Source organism: Pinus tabuliformis, chromosome 5_2, assembly GCF_031772625.1.
Source record: "Pinus tabuliformis cultivar Carrire ecotype Pingquan chromosome 5_2, CPIR1, whole genome shotgun sequence".
NCBI lineage: Eukaryota > Viridiplantae > Streptophyta > Pinopsida > Pinales > Pinaceae > Pinus > Pinus tabuliformis.
This window is the reverse complement of record NC_142306.1, coordinates 3,274,635-3,300,415: the sequence shown is the minus strand read 5'-3', so window position 1 is coordinate 3,300,415 and position 25,781 is coordinate 3,274,635. Positions and strand designations below refer to the sequence as shown.

General features: G+C 34.0%; 1 pseudogene; it reads right to left on the bottom strand.

The window, feature by feature from the left end:
• Positions 1 to 893: 893 nt before the first annotated feature.
• On the bottom strand, positions 894 to 18,807 carry LOC149157213 (C2 and GRAM domain-containing protein At1g03370-like; annotated as a pseudogene).
• Between the last annotated feature and the right edge of the window lie 6,974 nt (positions 18,808 to 25,781).

Genomic DNA, 25,781 nt, shown 5'->3' with positions numbered 1-25,781 from the left:
CCTCAAAGATAGAAAATGGCCTTGACTAATTGTGATCACACTTCAGCTACTCACACCTTTGCAAAGACAGATATCTATGGAGATCTTAACCAAAAGGACAGTACATTGAAATTCAATAATGATTCTCAAGGTAGCCATCCTACTAGTGATTAAGAGGCTACATCCTCTCATACTATGGACACTAAGAATGTATGTGATATTTGAGGCAAAGTCTTTCCTCATTGTAAGGGTGAAATGTCTTCTAGGTCCATTGATTCATTCAAGTGCTCTAGTAGAAAATAACATGACAATTGAAAAGATTTGCAAGTATATGATTTCAAATCCAATTATTTACTTGGTAGTTATTATTGTCTCGGAGGATATTATAATGGGTACAATCAAAGAGATGAGGAAGCACCTAAAAATGGTCTCCAAAAGGCACACCATGAAGGGTAAGAACTTCATCAATAATCCAACCATTTCCATTATCAAGCTTTAACTTTTGGTGGATACTTGTGATCTCTACACCAAACCCGAAAACATTTCTATTGAACTTGTACCAGATCTATCTTTGGTATATTATTCTTTGTAAATTCCCCATGTTGTGGTTCTGTAGTTCAGACAATGAGATTTCTCCATTATATGTTCGTCTAAGTGACCCCCGTCATATCCATGAGTGACTCAACCTGTCATTAGGAATTGTAAAAACAATATCAGTAGGTATGTATTTATGATCAACGAGTAATATTGAAGTAGTAAGAGTCACTTTCCGTGGGCTGTTGAGTTTCATTGATTATTAGATCAATGATGTAGCATGATCTTACCAAAACAAACCATCAACAAAACAATTTGAACTTTTTCTGAAACATCCTAAATATCATAATGATAACTTCACAGGGTAATGCCTCATGAATTTAGATACTCATGCTAAATGGTAATGCTTGTGAATGGACCTTACTCATGCTCGCTTCCTCAATGCCCAAAAAAATATCCAAAACCTTAATTTTGTAGATCCCCTGAATCTATCAGTGCTTCATCCTCTACTATTTTCATCTTCTACTCCAAACTCAGTGACCTATTCCTCCAGAGTTCCATGATTGTCCTATCTTACATATAAATTGTAGTTTCGTAGGAATCAAACAAGAAAGATATTTTAATCTTTGTTCAAAATACAAAACTATCTTGTCTCAAATTCATGCACATCCACTCTTTATTTTCAATTTTCTTTATTGGAATTCATGCAAATTAATCCTATTTCAATGATCCAATATTACTTATTCCATTTTCACAAGTGATAAAGGAAAATGTATGGTTGCTACGATGAGAAAATAACTCAATGTGTACCTTCATGGAACATTGTAGGAAACAAAGGACTGAAAATGGAACTTGAGTCTTCCTTTGTCATCTGTGTACTTTGCACCATGGCTAGCATCAAGGCCTCTACCTCTGTAAAGGAAGATGACCAAATATGGACTACCCATTGATGCTAAGGAAGGAGGTAAATCCACTATTTCCTCTATATCTTCCCACAGGAAGGAAAATTTGGTTTTATGTCCAAAGAGATTTGCATAGAAACCTAACATCCTTGCAGATAAGAATAAGTGACCCTATAAAACATAAATTCACTTGAGACCCATGTTCTGGTCTGTTATTTGCAACAACTCATGCAAATGTATCTAGGTGAGGCATAGATACTTGAAGAGGCATTTTACCTTCTAAGTAGCAAGAAAAAACATTAATCAGAAACTCCTCACGTGGAAGTGAGAATGGCTTCTGGAATGTTGAATTCATCTAAGGTGAGCACTCGTAAATTTGAATAGAATTGTTTATCATTCTCCTGATGTCCAGAGAAATAGGGTAATACATTGAACTATATGTATGCAAAGGAAAAGAAAATTATCTACTTGAGATTTAATAATGAAAGGTGAATACCTTTTTTCCAACTTCCTTTTCCATATTTGTTATGTACTGAGTAACCACATCAAGACCCTTTGTATTTGTCAGAAATATCCTAAGGTGCAGCATCGATTGGAAATCTTGTGCCAGTCTTCCCTGAAGTGGGATCCATAAATCAGCCAACTCATGTGAAGTAAATTTCATAAAATTTATCTTAGCATACCCTAAAAATGTAGCCTTAGCAAAAGGCCCTTCAAAGTCAAAGACTTCTACATCCATCATAGAAGGAGGCTCTTGTGTCGCATCATATTCAAATATTTCTGCATAATTATTTGGAGAATGAAAGTCAGAATGGAAATCATGAACAAAAGCATGGAGAAGCATATAATCTCAAGAACAAAATATCTGGATAGTTTTATGACATTTTACCATGCCATTGAGGATCTAGTGTCTATAGTTTGATTGAACTTGTTTGGGGTTTCCCATTACAAGTAAATACCACATATGGATCTAAATAACCAGTAGCATCTACAACAAAGAAATTATTTCCTTCAATTAGGGTGACTTTCAGTAGCCATCCATCTCCCTGTTCTTTAATTCCATGATCACTAGTTGTAATCAAGCCATGAATAAGTTTGAGAAACCAAAATGTTTTTTAACAATTGCCAATCTTACTTTTATCTAAATAAGATCTCTAGGAACTGAAATGGATCAGAGCACGAATGACATATTGTCTTACCCTTTTGGAACCGTGCATGCATGAAATGTGAAATCATCTTGAAAATATGCTCCACTTGGAGAAAAAAGTAACCCACATGTAATAACTTCTCCCAAAGAATTAGGTAAATCTAGCCCACCAAATTCCAATCCCTGCATCACACTAGGATTGGCCAGGAAGATGTGGAAAAGGAGATATGCCAAAGAAAATAATCTAAATACCAAGTTAAAAAACCCAATGTAACTAACAATAAGCTTCCATTCTGATTGGGAATCCATTTGAAAATCTAATCTTTGATGTTCTTTCTCAAAGGATAAAGATGAAACATCCAGTGGTGTAACATACTAAGAAAGAAACTTGGAAAACTATTGGTAGCTGTCCTTTAGTCCTTGTCTCACCCCACCTTCAATCATGCTTTTCATCATTGTACTTTGAATAAAATTCATTCTCCAGGAAATAGAAAGATGGGAGGATTCCTCTTTGGTTGGTACTTCTGGCCCTGGTGTGATGCAGAAAAGAAATTCACACCTAAATGAACTTCCATATGGAACATCTGGTGTACTTATACTTGCTAATACTGCAAAAACCTTCCCATCTTCTATGAGATAAGTTTGTTCTTCTGTAGCTTTGACGACCTTCACCAGTTTAGTTGCAGCTTTGGTGTATGTGACCACTCTTTTCATGGGTTCCCCCCTGCTTTTCTCCAAGGTCCTTCAACAAGGTTATTTGTCCCCTCTAGTTGCGCTAACTCATGCTTGAAATCACTGTTGGGCCCAAAGAGAATGGAATTTAGATTTCTAGGACTAGTAGCATAGGTTTGGTCTAAAAGAATTCCTCCTCACTAGGGGCTAGGAATTTCCTGTTCGCCTGAATCTGTGCTATCAAAGCCTTCTTCAAAAACCCATATGACTATTCTTCCTCTGAATTATCTTCACAATCATGGTAATTTTCTGACAATTCTGACTCATCCCTTTCAATCTGGTTGGTAGTTTCAGTAGTTTTGTTGGTAGTTTCTGTAATTTTGTTGGTATTTTCTGTATTTTTGTTTGTGAACATTGCAAAGAATCTTCATGCGAGGGATGGGGTATTCATTTTATCTTCTTGTACAGATGATGCTTCTTCTGATGCTCAAGATCCAAAGGAGGACAGTGAACTGTTGGAAATTCTTGTTGGTGTTTCCATTAGTTTTATTGATTCCCTTGTGCTAAGGCTTTATGCATTAACATATTTGGTCAACCCAGAATCTTGATTGAAAAATATGTTGTAATTCTCTCTACCATATAGAGATACGGTGAGAATAATATCTCCTGAATTGCAAACATCACTGGGTGTTAGCTTTTGAGTCCTAGTAACGAAGTATCTAACTAGGTAATTGAATGCATTCTTGAGTCTGACCCCTCACAATCAACTCTATTCTAAACTGGAATGAAAAGAGACAAATTAGGGTGAAGAGAAGAATGGATTCAAAAAAACCATTTTAAGTTCAAGAGTCACATCAAATCATGGGTGAATGATAGCCTTAGTCAAATTGCTGCAAGTGAAAATTATCTTAGTTTTTTACTTAAAGAGGTATAGAATGCATGGACATGAAAACCTAGAAAATTTTCTCTCCCTAATTCAATAGCCTATAAATTTGAAGAATGATACAAGACATGATGAAACTAATCCAAGTTCAATGACTAATAATGAAAACTCTTCAAATTTAGAAGCTAGTTTTTAAGCGAAACAAACAATAAAAGAGTGGATACAAAGACGTCAAATAGTAAAGTTAACTCGTAAATTATTTTTGCCTTGACTCCTGAAGAAGATAGCAACATGTATCAAGCCCAAGTTCTTAGTGAAGGTACCATTTATGATAGCGTTCATTCATTTTCTCATGTTCTTGGGGAGAGATACAGTATGAAATCAAATACATTAGATAATTATTTTACTAAATCTAAAGGTAGAACAATTGGACATCAAGGTGGAGATTTAGAGTTATATTCACGTAAAGATATTGGTTTATCTCTGCAAGAGATTTCCTTGGGTGGTGAAAGGGACGAGGAATTGATTGTTGAAGTTGGATTGGAAAGGGTACCTCAAGGATCAATCTGGATGTTAAAACATATGCTAAGGTTCAAAATTCAAGATAATAGGTATAGATTCCCCGAAGAGCTGAATTGTCTAAGAATTATGGTTGTTCTTTTTCTGAGGACATGGTTAATGTAGTAATAGATACATTTTCAGGACCACCTCAATAAGAAAAAGAGTGCAAACTCAGTGTGTTAGGTCCCTATACTACTAGTGTAACCCCTTATTGTTATTAGTAAAACCCCGTTATTATATTTTCGTTCCCATGTAGTCCTCATATTGTTATTATTGTTCACCATAGAAGCCCATCATTTTTATTATTGTGCCCTTACATTATTATTGTTATGTCAACTATAATTATATTATGACCCCTTAGACTCCTATATATAGAAAGGAGGTCTTGTCATTTGTATCATCCAAGAATTGTTCATTTGTGTAATGTAAAGGAGGTTGCCCCCTCAAAGAGGATTATTTCTAAGGCGTTCATCTATCTTTTCTATCTTTTTGTGAGCTGGTTTCATAACATTTGGTATGAGAGCTTTGGATTCTAGGGTTTCGCTGCTCCAAATGCTCATCTTGGAATTTTCACTATAACTTTTGTTATGTGACATTTCAAAAGCTAACAAAAAAAACCATTTGAGAAAACATCTTTCTGAACATCAGGTCCAAATTTCAGGTCTTGTCTCGCTATAGTTTTAGATATATGATTTGAGGAAGTTATGGTTTTTGTAGACTTTTGAATTACATCTTAAATAGGTGACCTTGGGAAAATTGTCATAACTTTCTCTCTGAGCATCCGATTGAAATTTAGTAAGAAGTTACAGAAAGAGGACAAAATTTAGTTTTCTATATATATGTTTCAGATCCAAAGGTTAGAAGAGTGACACATGGCACTTCATACAAGTTTGCTCTTTTGAAAAGGTATATAATTAGGTAATATTGGGAGATTGTGTATAACTCTTTCTTGGAGAATCCAATTTTGATTAGCTTGGTGGCATTGGAAAGTGGATGCAGTGGGCTACAGAAGGTCGCCATTTCATAATTGGAAGATCCAAAATTACAGAGTTACAGTCATTTCAAGATAGAGCTCCTAAGATCAAGAAAAGCCAATATGAGGAAGTTTGATGGCAAGGATCCGGTAAATTGGATACTATAGATGAAGTGATATTTTGATCTACATGAGGTGCAACTATTACAAAAGGTATGTATTGCATCTTCATATTTAGAACCAGGTCAATTTTTACGGTATAAAGGGCTTTTTCTCGTAAACCACTTGTTACGTGGTCAATTGTCATGGAGGAAATGATAGCACATTATGAGGATACAAAGAGAAACACCTTCTTTAGCAAATTGATAAATCTAAAAAAAAATTGTTCAATGGTAGAGCACATTGAGGACTTCCAAAAATTGAATATAATGGAAAAGGATATTTCAGAGAAACAGAGGATTGATGTCTCCATAGGGACATTAAAGGATAATATTCAACATGAGGTTCATCTTTGGGAACCTGATTCACTTGAGAAGGCATTTAGGTTGGCCAGAAAGGTGGAAAGAAAAATTATTGGCAACAAGGAATTCTACCTCTCACAACTATAAATATGGAAGTTTTATTTCTCATAGCCTTCCACAACCTACAAGGATGACACCACAACAATTGGAAGAAAAAAGAGAAAAAGGACTTTTTTAAAATTGTAATAACAAATGCATTAAAGGTCATAAGTGTGCTGAGAAGAAATTATTTTACATTGATTGTGAAGAGGAGGAAGAAAATGATCAAGAAACATTAAAAGAAGAGGATATACACCAGGAACCAACCCTAGAGAAAGAAGTAATGAATCCGACTGTATCTTGTAAATCATTGGCAAGAATTAACACTCCTCAGTCTCTCGAAATAAAAGGACATATCAAGAAGATAAAGGTTCAAGAAGTGAAAAGCACATAAAGAAAGAAGAAATGAATCTGACCATATCTTGTGTTGCATTGGCCGAAATTACCACTCCTCAAACTATCAAGATAGAAGGACAGATCAAGAAGAAAAATGTTCAAGAAGTGAAATATCACATCGAGCATCAACAACAAGTTATCCAAATTTTAAACAATAATGCCACTTTGGTGCAGAATTGAATGAAACAATAGGCAAATCAACATCGCAGTTAAAGAAGTTTTCATGTAGGAGATTGAGTATTTTTATTTCTACATCTCAAGCAAGCTATTTATGAGAAGGAAATGTTGGCAATACTACATGCACTTAAGAAATGATGACCTTACTTAATGGGAAGACACTTCAACGTAAAAATGGATCATGATAGTCTTAAATACTTTTTAGAATCAATATTATCTTTTGAAGAACAAAAAAAATGGGTCACAAATATGTTAGGTTATGAATTTGAAATCATCTACAAAAAAGGGAAGAAAAATGTTCTTACATATGCACTCTCGAGAAAGGATGAGGATGTGGAAGCATTGTTTTGTGCTATTTCTCTTATCCAACCAGATTGGATAAATGAAGCAAGGGATGAATGGAAAAAGGATGAAGACGTGTGGCCACTCATTCAAAAGTTGCAGAAGATCCCAATTCAAACAATATTTCCAAAACTTGACGAGGAAGGAAAAATCATATTAGAACCTGGAGCAGTCACAAAAACAAGAACCTGATAGCTACGAAATCGATCAATTTCAGAATATCTCATCAAGTGGAAGAACTTACCTGTTGAATATTCCACATGGGAGGAGAAGAATTTTGTACAGAAGCATCAAGAACTACTCAAGCGTTGAGGACAACACTTTTTGAAGGAGAGGGGCATGTTAGGTCCCTCTACTACTAGTGTAACCCCTTATTGTTATTAATACAACCCCCTTATTATATTATTGTGCCCATGTAGTCCCCATATTGTTATTATTGTGCCCTTACATTATTATTGTTATGTCAGCTATGATTATATTATGACCCCTTAGACTCCTATATATAGAAAGGAGGTCTTGTCATTTGTATCATCCAAGAATTGTTCATTTGTGTAATGTAAAGGAGGTTTCCCCCTCGAAGAGGCTTATTTCTAAGGCGTTCATCTATGCTTTCTATCTTTTTGTGAGTTGGTTTCATAACACAATGATGAATATTTTGTTACAATTGGAATGCGTGGTTCTGTATATGCTTCATATATTCTTGAAATGTAAAATGAGTATACAAGAAAAACCAAAAGTGAGTTGTGTGACTCCAAAAAGAAAGTGAAATTAATTCCAAAATTAAGCATGTATCATTCAATGTCAGTCCAAACAGTTTGGGGATAGTTACAGAGATTTGTACAACATTAGAAGGGTGGAAGATTAATGATACAAATACTTTGCACCTTTTTCTAGAATTTGACAAGGCCGAAAAAGATCATGTTTCTCAAGGTATTACTTGGTTTGTGTTTACCTTTCACTGCTTAAAATGTTGTTAGACCATTGTAACTTCCAATTATTTATTTTTAGTCATGTTGTTTTGCAATGACAACAAAAATTATACCAATTTGTAGCCTCATAATCCAAACCAAAAATCAGTTTGACAGATCACAAGAATAAGTATTCATGAAAAATACAAACCATGTCTGGCTTGTACATAGAGTTACATGCACCATAAAGTGACTTTGCAGTAGTACCAGCCACAACAAAGTCCTTTGGCAGCTCCCTGTGAACTAAACACAGTTAGCAAGATCTAGAAAAGGTATCCAAATCCAACATTCACTATTTTCTGAGTCAAGAGCATATATCTCTCAATAACACAAAGTAAGCTCCTACGTGTTTCCAAGAGATCCAAAAGTTACTTCATTTAACCCCCTGAATTTAATAAAAATAAATGAAAATGCTGAATCAAAGTCAACAATTCACAGATAAGGAAATAATTTCTTAAGAAGCATATCCAGGTTCCATTTGTAATTATCATGAAAGAAATTTACTTGGGGAATTGTACCTTTTCAAAGAAGAGTAAATTATATTCAAAGAAGCACCTATTTGGTCATGAGACTCATGAACTGTCTCAAACAAGGAAAGAAATTGTTTAAAAAGGTTTCATCATTTCTAGGATATATTCTACTGGAATCACTAATTTCTTTACAACTGGGAATGATATTTGTAATGGAGTAAAACATACGACCAATCACAGTGAATTCCGCTACACTGCCATAAGAATTCAATAGGAATCAATAGACATTCCCATGATAGCCCCCCTCCTACTCAATAAATAGTTTTGCATGCTCCATTAGACAACCCCTAGCTATAGATGTTACAATTAGAAGCACATTTGCAGTCATCAAGAAGGATCTTGATGAAATTTTCCCATGCAGATCAATATTTCAGCATAGAATGTTAGGGGAACCACTGGTGATGATAGATAGACCAATGTTAGAAGTTAGAACCCTCATGGCCAATCTGCTGCTTGCATACATATTTGCTCTTCCTTCAAGAGGTAAAAGGTCTTGGCTTCAAGTTTCCCTTGCTGATATATGATTGGAATGGTGAATATGTTGCTACTACTTGTGAGGAAGTCCGTGCATGTGTGTGTGTGTGTGTGTGTGTTTGAGTGTGGGTGGTGCTATTTGTATAATTGGCTCTAGACTAGTTCCTTATATTCTAGATAAGGAGAAAGATCCCATGTCTTGGTATTGCAACCATCATACTAGCTGGCATGGTGCAAGGTTTTGTTAAGAGCATGCCCCAAATGATCCCATTGGTATAAAACACCTTTAGCAATGGATGGCCCAATCTTTACCTAATGTTGAGAGGATCTTTGGAGGGACACCTTCAACATGTTTGAGTGGGAAGGGGACCATGTGGGAAGGAGTGAAATGACTCTCCACTCAGACGAACAACAAAATTGGAATGATTGCAAATGGATGCTCAGTGTGTCTAACTGAGTGTGGGGAAAAGAAGAATCATGCTTCCACAAGGTGGCACACTAGGTCAAAAATACAAATTCCTCTCCACTTGGACAAACAACAAACTTGGAATGATTGCAAATGTATGCTTGGTGTGTTTGACATAGTGTGTAGAAAGAAGAACCATGCTGCAACAAGGTGGTACACTTGGTCAAATAGACAAGGTGGAAATCATAGGATCCAGGCTAGGCTTGATCTATTTGTGGCATTAAACTTTAAATCTAACTTAAGAACATGCAATCCAACACTACTCATAATGCAATGACACAAATTAATAAAACCATAATGAGTAAGTGATGAAAATTAGGATCATTTTTCACCTCCAACAAGGAACACCTCAAACCATCAATACGTCTAGTGACATAACTATTGTCTTATTAGCCAACATTCCAAATGCAACTTCCACAAAGAGGAAATTTTAAATAAAACAAGAATTCAGAATATAAGAATCATGTAAAAACCATAGACTAGAGTGAAAATTCAATATTATTTTGTTTGTTTTTATCCTAGTTGCAGATGACATTTTCATATTGAATTTGCAATCGGTTATAGAAAGCTAAATGAGAGTGACACTAGTATGATAATTATAGAAAATTTCTAGTTATGATAATTATAACAATTTTCTTGGTGAAAATAATATGAAAGATGCAAATGACTAGACAAATGTTAAGCTATCAATGAATAGGAATGCAGAAAGTTTGGTGAGTAATATAAGCAACAGTGAGTCTGACAATTTTCAACATGGTCACATTAGGAATCTTGAGCATGGTTACCAAGTATCTGATGCCTTAGAAGGTAGGATTACTATTTTGGATCCTCAAAGACATAAAATGGGCTCGACTAACTGTGATAACACTTCAGCTAGTGACACATTTTCAAAGAGAGATATCTCTGGAGCTCTTCACCAAAAAGAAGATACATTGAAATTCAACAATGACTCTCAAGGTAGGCATCCTACTGGTGATGAAGAGGCTACGTCCTCTCATACTATGGGCACTAAGAATTTATGTGATATGTCAGGAAACGTTTCTCCCAATTGTAAGGCTGAATTATCTTACAGGTCCCTTGATTCATTCAAGTTCTCTAGTAGAAAAGAAAATGATAATTGGAAAGACTTGCAGACAGAGGCTTTCAAATCCAATTATTTACTTGGTAATGATTATTTCCTTAAAGGATATTGGAATTGTCTGAAAAATGATATAAGACATGATGAAAATACTCCAATTTCAATGACTAATACTGCAAACTCTTCCAATTTAGAAGTTAGTGTTTAAGCCAAACAACCATTAAAAGAGTGGATACAGAGACATCAACCAGTAAATTGAACTTAGAAATGTTTTTTTCCCTGAATCCTGGAGAAGATAGAAACATACATAAAGCTCAAGTTCTTAATGAATATTATGTTGATGATAGTGTTCATTCATTTGCTAATGTTCTTTGGGAGAGATGGAGTTTCAAATCCAATAAATTAGATAGTTATTTTATTGAAACTAAAGGTAGAACAATTGGTCATCAAGGTGGATATTTAGGGACATATTCAGGGAAAGATGTTGTTTACCTCTGTAAGAGATCTCATTGGGTGGTCAAAGGGATGAGGAACTAATTGTCAAATTTGGATCAGAAATGGCAACTCAAGAGTCAAAATGGTTGTTAAAGCACATGCCAAGGTTGGAAATTCAGGATCAGAGATATAGTTTCCCTGAAGACCCTGAATTGTTTAAGAATTATGGGTGTGTTTTTTCTGAGAAGGAAATGGTTAATTCAATAGTAGAAGAATTATCAGGACCACCTCAACAAGAAAAAGAGTGCAGACTCAGTGATGAATATTTTGTTACAATTGGAATGGGGGATTCGGTACAAGCTTCAAATATTCTTGAAATGTCAAATGAGTATACAAGAAAAAAAGAAAGTGAGTTGTGTGACTCCAAAAAATAAAGTGAAATTACGAGATCCCTCTTTGTCCTATGTTTATTTCATTAATGTATTTTTATCTCTTGTGGCATAGATGATGGTGGTATAATTTTCTCATTGGGTTCCGCAAAGGAAGTTCCAGGGATATCATTGGCATACTCTACAGTAATAGGCTTATCAACAACTTCCCCCCATAATAATTTTTCCACCACCATAGGAGCAACGTACCTAGAGGATTTCAGTCTAGACCTTGCAAACAGCTTCACCTTGGCCTCAAATTGTTCCAGTGCATAGGTATCCCCACTCTCCCATACTGATTTTTGCACCACGATTTGTAGAGTGCCGCTGGTTTTCTTGGGACTCTATCATATATGTTGTTAATTAGTAGTGAATTTCACAATATTGGTACCTTTTTTCAACTCATTGGCATCTTTATAGCATTGGACCCTTGATAATTTGGAGGTGCTCCTCCAACACAACTGTACCATTGTTGATTCTAGGAAAAGTAGAGGAAAGTTTCTAGAAACTACATGCCCTACTCCAAAAGGGAAAAAAATCAGAAAGAGAGAATTCCTTGCCATTAAAAAATAGTTTGGTAGGATAGCCATCACCAACTACAACTTCTATACTAGGTGTAAGCTTCTTTGTGAAAGAAATCACTGACTTCTTCTTACTAGGAATCCTTGGATCATAAGGTGTACTCCCATTTGTTTATCCATTCAAGTAACTCAATCCCTCTTTTCCTTGCCTGAATAGGGTGTTGTTCAACCTAGGCACTTTAGTTCCATGAAAAGAGTAAACATCTTGGTAGCTAGCAAAGGCTTTATCCATCTCAACAATAACAAACTAGTCTGTGAACTTAGAGCCCCCAGTTGAAAAAAGTAATTATTGCACTGCATCCCTTTGAATAGTCATAACAGACATGCCAGTTAATGATCACACCACAGTAATCACCACCGGGTAGTGGTTGTTGTATAGGAAAATGTTACATCGTAGCCCATGCAATTTATTTTGCAGTCTGGTTTTCGAAATGAACAAGTAGAGTCAAAGAGGAAGGATCATATCTGGTTCCTTTAGACTACAAGATGGATTTATTGAAGATGGACAACCACAAGCATAGATTTCACATGTGATGATAGACTCGAAAAATGTAAACTTTGAAACGGGAACTATAAACTCAAAATGTGAACTCTAGCGAAAAAACCCTAAAAAAACATGAAAACGGTGCTAAAAACGAAAAGTGTTGATGTTGGAAAAACACTCTTTTTTTTCTAGGGTATATTTCAACATGTTTTAAAAATGATGCTGGAATAACACTTTTTTTTCTAGGGTAAATTTTCAAAATTTTGAAATAATGACATAAAAGATTTTTTGATGACTCTGAAAAACATCAAAATTTCAAAAGAATAATGAAAACATAAAATTAAAAGTAATAACAAAAACGAAAACAATGAAAAAAACAAAAAAAAAGAGTTAAGAAATAATAACAAAACATATCTATATATATATATATATATATATATATATATATATATATATATATATATATATATATAATAAAGGAAGAAAAAATCAATCATAGAAATGTTTAAAAAAAAATCAAAATTAACCTATAAAAGATAAGAATTAAGAAATTAAAAAAATTTAAAAAAATTTAAAGAAATAAATAATAAGAAAAACATATTTTCAAAAAAAAATGTAAAAAACTAAATTTATCTCGTAAACCATAAAAAAATTGGAAAAAAAAAAACCTATAAAATTAAGTAAAAATAGAAAATAATTAAAAAACATTAACAAAAAAAAAAATTAAAAATGGACTGGATTAAAAAAATTAGAAAAAAAAGACCCGAATTTTTTTTAAAAATACTAAAATTAAGATTAAAAGCATTTAAAAAAACCTAAAAAAACAAAAATATACTGAAATTAAAAGAAAAGAAAAACCAAAAAAAAAATTGAAATTTGAAAAAATATATATGTTTTCTCGTTAAAAAAAAAAAAGCATTTAAAATTTTAAGTCACGGGCAGCCATAGGCCGATTCTGGGAATTGGTCTGCCTCTGATTAGGGTTGCGCCCCCACGAGCAGCTGACGGGTAGCATAAATATATTTCTTTCTAAATAAAAAATATAGATTTAAAAAAAACATGTTATTTTCTTTTAAATCAAAAATATATTTGTTTTCTTTTAAATTTTAAATGTTTTTTTTAATCATATATATATATATATATATATATATATATATATATATATCTTAAATGTTTTTTTTTTTTTTTTTTAAATTTGAAAATATATATGAATTTTTAAATTTTAATTGTGTTTTTTTTTTTTTGTTCATTTTTAATTTGAGGTTTTTTTTGTTTTTTTTAGTTTTAAATGTTCCTAATCTTAATTTTAGTAGCTTTTTAATTTTTTTTGGTAATTTTCTATTTTTTTAATTATTTTTTTTTCTAGTTTTCTGTTAATGATTTTTTAAAATTTTCTATTTTTACTTAATTTTATAGTTTTTTTATTTTTTTTTTCCAAAATTTTTTATGGATTACGAGATTATTTTTTTTTAACATTTTTTAATGTTATTTTTGTCTTCTATATATATATATATATATATATATATATATATATATATAGATATATATATATATATTTATATTTTCTTTTTTAAGTAATCAACGTTAAAAAAAAAGAAAAATAAGACAACTAGAAAATTTGTTAAGTAATCATGATTTCAAAAAAAATTGGACAAAAAAAATTAGTGTCAAAAATGTAACATTTAAAAAAATATCCACACTTAATACATTAAAAAATTGAAACTATAAAAAATAAGCCCTCTAAAGAGAAGGTCGATGTTGCATCAACACATTTCAAAATTAGCATGAAAATCACTAACATTTAAAAACATATATTTATATTTCATACATAAGAAAATTTGAAGTGTCAAAAATATGCTTCGAAAAAAAAGAAGTGTATTCTCCACCACCACTTTTCAAAATCGGTTGACTTTTTTTCTACCTCAATGAAATGGGTAATTGTATGAGTTCTCGTTTCAAAGTTTACATTGTTCTCGTAATAATAAGTAGAGAATGAAACACAACAACAAGGTTTACCAATCGTAGTGGAGATGTTGTTGACTATTTGCCAGCTAGCAATGGTAGATAAAGTCCTTTGCATCCCACTAGGATCTGGAAATTCAGTTGGGTCTACTCTCCTTGGATGCCCACATTGATAATCAAGCTTAAGTATACCATTTGTCTTCCAATTCAAAGGAGGAAATAAAGTGGTTCACTTAAAATTTGGAGGGATTTTTCAAACCTAAAGTTTGAAAGAAGATTCATACTTACTTGGATCGATGATGGGTGGAAGAATAGTGTCATTTCTACAACAATATTTTATCTTTTTGAAAACTGGGTTATTATCCATGCATTCATTAAGGTCCAAAATTGTTCGTACCTTCTCACAAACTCCTCACAATGAGAAATCCATGTCTTGGTAGAATGCGCCTGCAACTCCATTGATGTAGTCACTCTGACATTGTTCTAGTGTCTATACACCCTTCATGGGTTGAATAAATTCTTCCCTCTGTTATTCATAGGAAAATTTCCAGAAGTCGAAATGGCCAATAGGATTCTCATTAGAAATTTTTATGTGTGCCCAATATTTTCTTTCAAAGGCATGTGCAACATTGTAACTAATGGTGAGATCTCCTTCCTATCGAGGCATAAATTTTGTTTCATTGAAAACAATTACAAACTTAGGATCCTTTTTGTAGCAAACCTCCACAAATCTCTTTGTAAGAGAAGGCTTGGGGTATGTGTATCCTTCATTAGCGAGGCTAATTTTGTTAGGCAGAAGAATGCTCTTTTCTCCAACTCCAAATTCACGGCCTTTCATCACAAGTTGGACAAAAACGATCCACTATTTAAATAACAGACATAAAACCCTTGGAAAATGTACTTCATTTGATTTCAAGTTGTCCAAACATAGCTCAACATAGATGCTACTAGAATCAGACTTTCAAAGCCGTTGAGTGTTTTTAGTATATTAATTGATGCTTGTATAATTAATATAATTTCAACATACTTATAAAAAGAGGTATACAAATGACATGGAGGAATTACTTAAATGTTGAAAAATAATCTTAAACCTTATTTTCTGAAGTCATGTAAAAGAAACCTTAGTTTGTGAATCAGAAAATTTCTCCGAGTCAAACCTTTAAAAATAGTATGGCTTAGTTTGTGAATTAGAAAATTTCTCCAAGTCAAACCTTTAAAAATAGTATGGCTAGCATTCAATCTAAAATAAACATTTTCAGAGGCCATTGGATCTAATGTTTTGTGATCTATAAATTCAAAATTTGTTGAACATTTGGAGGATAGAGATTTAAGAAATGGGTAAGTCTAAAAACCTGGATGATGATGAATATGATTGTTGTAATGAGGAGTAAGATACACACATCATAGACATTTCTGGGTAATTATAAAGGCATTGTAATTGGATGGTAAGCACTTTTTTTCCTTTTCACACTAGGCATTGTATCTTCCCTTCTTGGCAACTCCATTTCCATTTTCTGTTTGAGGATGCACATTGACCGTGCCTTAATAGTGCTATGAGAAGGACTGGTTTGGGTCTTCTTGATATGCTCACATCACCTCTCTTGTTCAGTTACCCCAAACAAATCTCATCACTTCATCATCATTTCCTAATTCGAACTATCTATTTGACATTGTAACATGGAGGAGGATACAACCTTGTGACTTTCCAATATGTTCACACACAACCATATCCTTTGAAAGCTCTAAAATAAATTCCATGTATTTAATACTCTCTCCAATATCACGTGTAAGTGAATGAACAATCAAATCAATAGCATGATGCACCTCAGCTATTTTCACCTTATTATGATTGGTGTCCTTTATCAGGCTACAAATTAATGCTAGCATTTTGTTCCTAATCAATGGCTTATTACATCCTAGAAGGCAAACTAAAATACGAATGTAACCTTCTGATCCTATCCATTTTTTATGCTTTTCTTTCTCCTCACTTAACTGTAGTAATTCATTAAGAGCATACAACACAGCCTTTTCCTCATCACAATCCACATTAGGTTCCAATGAAGCTATTATGACCATTGTATTTCTATCCTTCCACTCTTCTATATACCTTCGGAGTAAAATATTTAGTATGAGCTCTTTATTGATTAGCACCTTATTATTTATGGGACAAGTAGTGTGCCCATCTCCAAACCATATTTCAATATAACTTCTATCAAATGTTTGACAAGAAGAAATCTCAACAAGATCTTCCATTACCTCTCGAGAAATTGGAGAGTAAAAGGATTGTAAGGGAGGGACTGAATGACTTCCCAAAAATAGCATTTTCTCGTAATATATCTTATCCCTCTCTTTGGAAGAAGCCTCCACATCTACACAACAAAGAAATGCAATGACTTCTTCCATTTTCAAAGCCTCTACTTCGTTTTTATTCTCAATATGGTATCTCCCATATCCCTTTTAAACTCTTCATATTTGTGTTTCAAATTTGATGTATAAGTGGAGACTCCCACTACTTTGGCAATCTGAAAAAGTAATTTATTTTCATAAACACTATCAGCATCCCTTTCTTTGATCCCATATTAAATTTTATCAGCTATCCAATGCACCATATAGAGAGAGTTAATTGAATAGAATTAAAGGAATTTTAATGACGCGCAAAAGACCAAGCAGTCTAAGGGACCTAGAGCTCCAAACAAAAAAAATAACATTTTTAAGTTTCTATCTATTACAACCCTCTTGCCATGAATCTTGATCAAGTATTTCATAGTTTTGTGAAACCATGCTTCCTTAAATAGCTTGTGCAAACTATCCACTTTCGGATTTCTTTCAAACTGATTATTGAATGCAAAGAAATATTTTTTAAGGTAGCTAAAAACGTTAAATAAATCAAAAAATATGTGAAGAATGAAAATAGTCACCAAAAAGGAAGTTAAGTTATTTGATGGAGGAAAAAAATTAAAATTACTTGAAAATTTAAAAACTATAAAGATTTTGGTAGGTAGTGATGATCCAAAGAGGGTTTTTACCAGACATGGAAATATAAGAGAATTTAGCAGGTGGGTGTGTGTAATCATTTTTTAGATTTCGTCAAACAATCTCGAAATATATGATTAATAATTAATGGGTTAGAGGAATAAATGAAGAAAAAACCTTGGAAGCATGATAAGAACAAAGATGGGCCAATAAGGGTGCATTTTCTTCTAAGGTACCAAGGAGACTCTAATGTCAACATGTATGATAAAACAAATGAAGAATGGGAACCATGATGCTTTTTCTTCTTGGCCACTGAACACATATGCATAGAGAAAGAGGCAAGGGAGGGATGGAAGATATGTTGTAGCATGCAATCAACACTCAAAGCAATAAGTTGGGTAGATTTGAATCCCATGTAATGCATTATGATGTCTATAGATGATGTTATTTCTTACGTTGAGAATAAAAGCTGCATCCATGCCCAACAACGAAAAATAATGAATTAGGTAATCTCATTTTTAAATTTCAAGGATTATCATAAGGTTTAAGAGGAATTGAATGTTCTATGGCAACATTTGTAGGAACTGAAGGTTGTGTGGCAAAAATGGAAGAAATTGAAGATTGTTTTATCCTACAAAAGCATATAAGCGGTTAAAGAATTAAGTTTCTAGGTTGGGCATATTGCAGCAGGTTGGTGTTTCACTCTCTATCTAGGGATGCACACAAGAAAATCCATGAGACACTTATAAATAGGACTGAATAAGAGCATTTTCTTATGTGTTATAAAAAATTTTCTTCAATTGGCCTCTAACATTCCATAAATATAAAATCCAACATTTTTCAGAGTACCTCGACTATTCATGGTAGATAAAAGGGTCATCTATTACCAAAATATACAATTTGTATGTTGTGGTATCAATAAATTAGCGCTATATGAGTGAAACGCTCTCCAAATAGTCTTCTCCTGTCTCTTCCCGCTTCGTGTCCTCCTAGTCATGCTTCCAAAATCGTAGGTAGTGCCAACATGAAAAATCAAGCCAAGGGCTCAACGATCAAAAGCTTCAAAATTTTAGACTCGTGGATATAAAACAGGTCATGGCTTTCACTGTTTTTGTGGATTTGGTTCTGTTAAGGCTCCTCCTATGAATTTTCTCTCTATTTTTTTGTTGACAGAATGTTCGCTGCTTGTTTTTCACTAATCTTCCTTGGCCATACCCTCTATTTTGTTGTTAACCTAATGTTATCTACTTGGTTTTCCTGTCAATCATCCTTGCCCATACCCTGCAAATCCTTCTTCGCCATACCCTCTTAAATCTTAAATTTAGTTAGTGGGAAAATGAAATTCCAAATGAAAAGCCCCAAACAATTTACCATAATATAAAAAAATTATTATTCAAATATAATAAATATTTTAATTTTTTAAAAAGTTATCCAATAAACATTTATCTAAAAGAAAGGTGGTTGAATTTGCAAGCTATTTTGTTTTTTTATCTTTTCATGTTTGCACCTTATGAAATATTTGATTCCTCCATCTTCTTGCTTTGTAGATCCAGAGTTAAGATGGATCTAGATCGGTTTAATTATTAATTATAGTTATAGTTATCATTTTTGTTTATTTATTTTTTATGTAGTCAAAATGTTAAAGATGACATCACAACATCTATACCATGGGAGAGGAATTGAATAGTTATGGAGAAAGCCTATAGGGCCATGGAAAAATTACAAACGAAGAAATGGGTGTGGAGTTTATGAGTAGGGCTAGGCATATTTTTTACGAAGAGTGAACGGGCTCTGGACAATGACAGGATCTCATATCCTTGTCAAAATGCAAAATAAGATTAAATGATGACCATGAGATTTTTATTTGCATGATGTATATTTTTTAAGTATAAATATCATTATTGTGATAACCCTTTGAAGGCACACAAAGACTCATCAAATATATTTTTCTAGATGAGATGTTGGTTTCGTATTATCAGTCCCACATGAAGGAGGAGGAATTGGTTGATTATGCATTGGAGAAGGGTTTTTTCACAAAATTCGAGCTAGTGCAAGGATTTTATCCATTTGCATTTAGAAGTTAGATCGAAAGGTCACCACACCTCGGATTTTAGGCCTACATGGTCTTTATAAAGAAAAGTTAATAATTTGGCACGAAAGTCATTTATTGATTCAGAGGCCCTAACCCCTGCTCCAATTGTGCACTGTTCAGGTCCTCTAATTTTAGCCAGCCTAGAGCCCGAGGCAATTTGTGAGGGGATGAAAAACTCTTCTTGGGTTTGTATAGCTTTAACTCTGGTTTCCCTTTCATCCTAGAGATTAGAGAAAGACATGGAATGTATTATGACTTTCTTAGGGTTTTCATAAGTTTTAGAAGTTACAACCTTCTCTCGTTTTTTTTTTTGATTGTCCATCTCAAGTTCCATTGGCCTTTCCCTCCTTGGATGATTTGGTGAAGAAGAGACCTGCCCCAACGGTGAAGGAAGGTCAAACTGATGTTTAGAATATCTATATCCATTTGCAGTGTCAAAATTTCAAGACAAAAGGGTATTTAGAATTTTAACACTGTAAATGGATTCAAAGACCCCTTTGTCTCTAAATTTGAACACTGCAGATGGATTTAGACACCCCTGTAGTGAATTGAAATACTTTCGTATCAAAATTACAATTTTTCATTTCCAGAGTTACACAATTAAAAATTACTAACATAAATGATTAATTCATATACTTGTTGTACTTGTTATTTGGTCATATTTTTATTCTTGGACTATAGTAATCATTTACGTTAATTATTATTAATTTTTTCATTTATTATCTAGTCATATATTTTATTCCTCGAATAATTAGTCATTTTAGTTAGTCACTTTTAGAGTGGTCACTTATTATCTAGTCATAGATTTTGTCCCTAAACTAAATTAGTTATTAAAGTCAGAATTTTTTAGTTCAGTCACTTAAAATTGCTAAATTTTAGTAGTAATTCACTTGAAATAATTGTCGTGACTAACATTTTTAGTCACCTAGTCACTAATTTCATCATTTTCTACTAGTGAATATAAATTAGAAAGACCTATAAATTTTTGGAGCTTTGTTAAAGTAATTGGGGTCGTCCAGTCCTGAATATCTTGTATCATGGTTGGGTTCACATAAACACCCTGTTCATAAATGATGTACCCCAAATATTGAACATGAGTCATATCAAAAGTGCATTCCTCCAAATTGGCACACAATTTGTGTTGTGGCAAGGTTTGGAGGACCTGTAGAATAGGGTGTATGTGCTCTCACCAACTCTAGATGAAGATATGGCTTTTATCTAGGTAAGCTACCGTGAATAAGTCAGTGAAGGGCCGTAAGGTGTCATCCATCATCCGCATGAAGGTTACAGGGGCATTCATCAACCCGAAAGGCATGACCAACCATTCAAAAAGGTCCTCCTTGGATTTGGAGGAAGTCTCCCACACATCGGATGGTTCGGTTGGTACCTGGTGATAACTGGACTTCAAGTCAATCTTGCTAAAATATTTCCCACCCTTGAGTTGTTCCAAAAGGCCATCAATCAATGGGATTGTATACATATTCTTGAGAGTGATCTTATTGACTGCTCCATAGTCAATACAATGCATTAATTTTTTTTTATTCTTTTGTACCAAGATGATTGGATTCCCACAGGTGATGAGCTTAGCTTGAGGCACCCTTTCTACAATAGCTCTTGGATTTTCCTCTTGATTTCATCATTCTCTAGAATAAAACATTAATAGATTGGTCCAATAGATAGTGGTGTGCCTGAGGTTAGATCGATACAGTGATTGACCTGACAGTGTAGGGGTACTCCTCTGGGTGAGGTGAAGATGTGATGTAGGAGCATCTAGACATAGCCATCAATGTGATGGTGTGTTCAAATCTTGTGGCTAATGAGGATTTGGAGGAAAAGTTTGTTACTTAATTTTTATTAATTGCAAATTATGTAAGAAGTTATTTGTTGCAAATGTTGAGAAGAAAAGGGAATAAGTGGCAAGTTGATCCTCCCTGCGTGGAGATCAAGCCAAGTAGTTTAGATTATTCAATTAGGATAGGATTTGATTTCTAAATATATGGTAAATTCCTTCATTTTCTGAAGGAGATTGTTAGAGAGGACATAAATGTATTCCCCTTTCTTTTCTGGAGGGATGATTCGAGAGAGGACGAGAGGGTGTAGAGAGCAAGAGTGAGGGAAATGTAATGTAAATTAGGCCATCAAGAGCCCATGGAAAACTATGTTTTCTCTGCATATCCTTTTAATTACAGAAACAATTGTGTACTTAGTTATCTGTGTTGAAATTCACAGGTTTTTGTTCACCCATAATTAATTAAGATTGTAATAGCGAAAGCCTTTGTTAAATAGTTTTATTTTTAGTTTCTTGTTTATAAAGTGGGCATTTCACCTGATTACAGTTCTTAAAGAAGAATCATATGGATGGTTTTGGAACATCCAGATTCCTAGAAGAAACTTCATAAATGAAATTGTAGACTAAGCCGAGAACCCTGGGATTGACAAGAATCCAGAGAAGTCTAGCAAAGGCATGAGGTTTTAGTGAAGCATTGTGTTTTCTCAAAGGTAGGTGCTTTTTGTCTCGGTGCTATGATTTTTTTTAGGACATTGTGTTATTCATGGTGGATGGGCTCTATACATAAATGGGGTTATCAGTTGAAGCATTGCACATTACCTCCAAATATCCCATTTCACATTGAGCCTAAACCTTTCATCGCAGATTACCGTTTAGTCCGAGTCTTTATCGCATATCAGTAAGGGGATGAGATTGCGATGAGCCGAAATTGTGATCTGAGATTGTGATTAGCTGAAACTGCGATGACCCAATGATTTGTGATGCGATATGGAGATATGATGCGATATGGAAATGCGATGCGATGTGCGATGCGATATGGAAATGTGATGAAATGTGCGATGTGATATGGATTTGCAATGTGATAAGTAATCACATAGTTAGTGTTGATTATCGTATTGATGAAGAATTGTGAAAGGCACATGCGAATGAGCATCGGACCTTGTAAAGTGGTCATATCAAGAGGTGAAGGGCAGAGGTGTTAGCTGAAAGCACTAAGTCCAAAAGGTGTGTAAGGTTTAATTTTAGATTTAGTTTCTAGAGTGGGTTTTAAGTAAAATTCAGAAAGAAGTCTGATTGCAACAAAAAAACGGAATAAAGACTAGAGTTTGGAGAGGTTTCCCAAGCGTATGTTTTTAGAGATAAGGCAATTGTTTATGGAGATTTATGATTACAAAGGTATGAAAGTTTATAGCAGTTGAATGAATGGAAAAGTTTGGCACAAGACTACAACAGTAAGACTGTAGGAAGAACTTTTGGAAGTTCTTAGAGATTGTAGTAGAACCTCGTTCAGGCTGAGGCTTGGAATAGACAGGGATAGAGAAGTCCCTAAGAGAAGTGAGTGTAGCAACCAGAGAGAGTGCAAGATTTCTTAGTGCAAGTTCTAAGGAAAAGAGGACATGAAACCAGGAAGAGGAGAAGCTTGGTGAGAAAATCAACTCAGAAGGAAGTTGATTGGTTGCAGGTGTAGAAGCTCACACAGAAGAGAAGATGGCTATCAAAAGTCATATGGAAGGTTCAAAATAAGGCTACAAGATGAAGGAAAAGGGTGCTAAAACAACCCACAGGAAACAGACGAGTCAAGTGGAGCTTGACAAGGAGATGGTTGAGATAAGAGAAGAACTTGATGTGTTAAAAATGTTGTTCGAGCAAAAACAAAGACTAGGTTGGGTATTAAAGAAGAAGCCAGTAAAGTGGCATAAGTTACAAAAAATGATACAGTAGAGGCAAGTAAAGTGGCTGGTGGAAAAACTGAGAGAAGCATATTCAGAAATGCAAGTTTCCATTTGTGAACTAGAACAGGGTGAAATTTTGGGTGAAGAGGATAATGGGGGATCAATTGAAGATCTCATGGACTACTGGAATAGTTCAGAACATTTTGAAGATATTTTGGAAAGGGAAGTAGATGAGGCTATGAAGCCTTGTGTTTTCAAAACCTCATGGTTCGTGTGTGTTTTCAGGATGTGCAAAAGATGATGGACAGTCTGGTGAAACTGTCACAAAGATGAATAAAGCTCTTGAGGCGAAGGATGATGGAGAATGGCTTTTAGAGGAGGAAGGTGTTGAATTATTGCATCATAAAGAACTCATATATGAATTTCTGTTCGGTGTAAGACAGCTAGTTGAAGTTGTTATGGACGAGAAGCATAATGAAAATTCCATAGTGGTATTCCAAGGAGGTAAACAAATGAATTTGTTTAATGAAATTGATGAAAGAATTTTGCAATGTGATGGTACAAAAAATAGGGTAACTCAGGAGGATTGCCAAAAAAAGAATGAAGCTCAGAATGAAGGTTGTGATGAAATGCTCGAACGATTTCACATGGAAATAGACTTATTTGAAAGATTGCTCAAGGAACCTGAAGGAGACATGAAGCTTTCAGAACCTGATAAAGAAGAGATCACGCTTACCATGCATGATAAGGATGAAAAGTCTCTAACATTTATAGAGCTAAGTAAATGTTTTGATTCTTCAATTAATAATGTGGTTGTAGGTACAAAAGACAACATTAATAAATATGATGTTGAAATGAGAGAAATTAAGCAGAGATTCTTTGATGATGAGATGAAATATCAGCAGCAGCAAGAAAGTTATGTCCTTAGAGACATGAAGGAAATAGAAGTATTAATCCAACAGGATGAAGATGGAAGAAACCAGCAATTTAAAATAGATTATTAACAACATGAGAGTAAATTTGAGGAAGGCATAAGATTGTGGGAGTATAGCAATTTGCAGTAGAATGAAGAGTGAGATATTAGTCTGGTATTAATGAGAGTAGAATTAAATATATTAATGGAGTGGCTACAAAGAAAGACAAATGAATACTGAAGATACAGATGGAGAATGAAGAAATGGGTCAAGTGGAAGTTATTGCAATAGAACTGGAATGGCAAGTTGATACACGAGTTCAGAGAACTTGAACAAATTGATATTGATTTGTTAGAGAAGGAGAGACTCAAAGGAATGGAGTCACAACAAAGAGGATCTGCTAAAATCCAAGAGGTCTATGATGGGAGATTGGTTCTTGAAGCATCAAAAGAGGGCGAAAGGTCTTGTATTTTACAAACTGATAACTATTGTGTGCTTGCAGGTCATGTAAACTTGGGGGAAAATAGGCAGTTATTGGAAACTATCATGTCAATAGGTGAAAAGATGACTGGTTGTGGTCATGTAGGTAGTTTAGATAAGAGATATGGAAGACATTCTTATGAAATTATCATGGAATCGGGAAGGAAAATGACTATCTATAGTCATATGAAGAATAGAGAGAAAAGTTACAGTCAAGTGAAGGAATATGTTTAGTCAGATGACATCCAAAGGATAAGTCAAAAGGAGGATGGAAAAGGAATTATTGAGATCAATGAAATGTTTGGAGAAGAGGAGATCCATTCATATGAATATGGGACAAAGAGTTTTCTCATGAAAACTGATGAAGCTAAAACAAAACTAATGAAGAATCTTATGGTGTATTCAGGAAGTGAAAGTCAACTGGAAGAATTGATGATGAAATTATTTGAGGAGACCTTGGTGTCTCATAGTTTTGAACTTAATATTTTGTGTGTAAATGTAGGATACACTAAAGAAGCCAACTACTTAATGTTGTCATAGGGAAAAAAAAGAGCAAAGATATGGTTTCTCAGAAGACAAAAGAAGGAAATTCACATAATATTATGATGCAGGGGAAAGGGCAGCTGGTAAACACGGTTGTAGTAAATTATCTAGATATTGGACAACTATTGAGGACTGAAGCCACAGGAGAGAAACTATTGAAGGTTGCTATAGAAGACTTTGTAGATGGTAAACAGTTACTGAAGGGTGTTAACCTTGAAGACAACAAGAGTAAAGAAGGACTAGTGAAAGTTGTTGTAGACAATGAAGTTAGTAAGTATTATGCAGAGCTTTTGGGAGAAATTCCAGGTGAGATGGCATATTTGTGGCATGATTTAAATCTTTTGTAGAATAAGCTAGAAAACGAAATAATGAGTTTTCAGACTGTAAAACCAGAACTGAATGAGAATGAAGAAGTTGTCATGGATGACAAATATGGAAAATAAGTTGTCGAAAATGTTGGCATACAGAAAAAACAGGGTAAAGCATTTGTGCTTAATGAATTGATTGATTCTGGTGAAGATTTATATGCAGGAACAAGGAAATGTGAAGTGGATTTGAAACAAGGA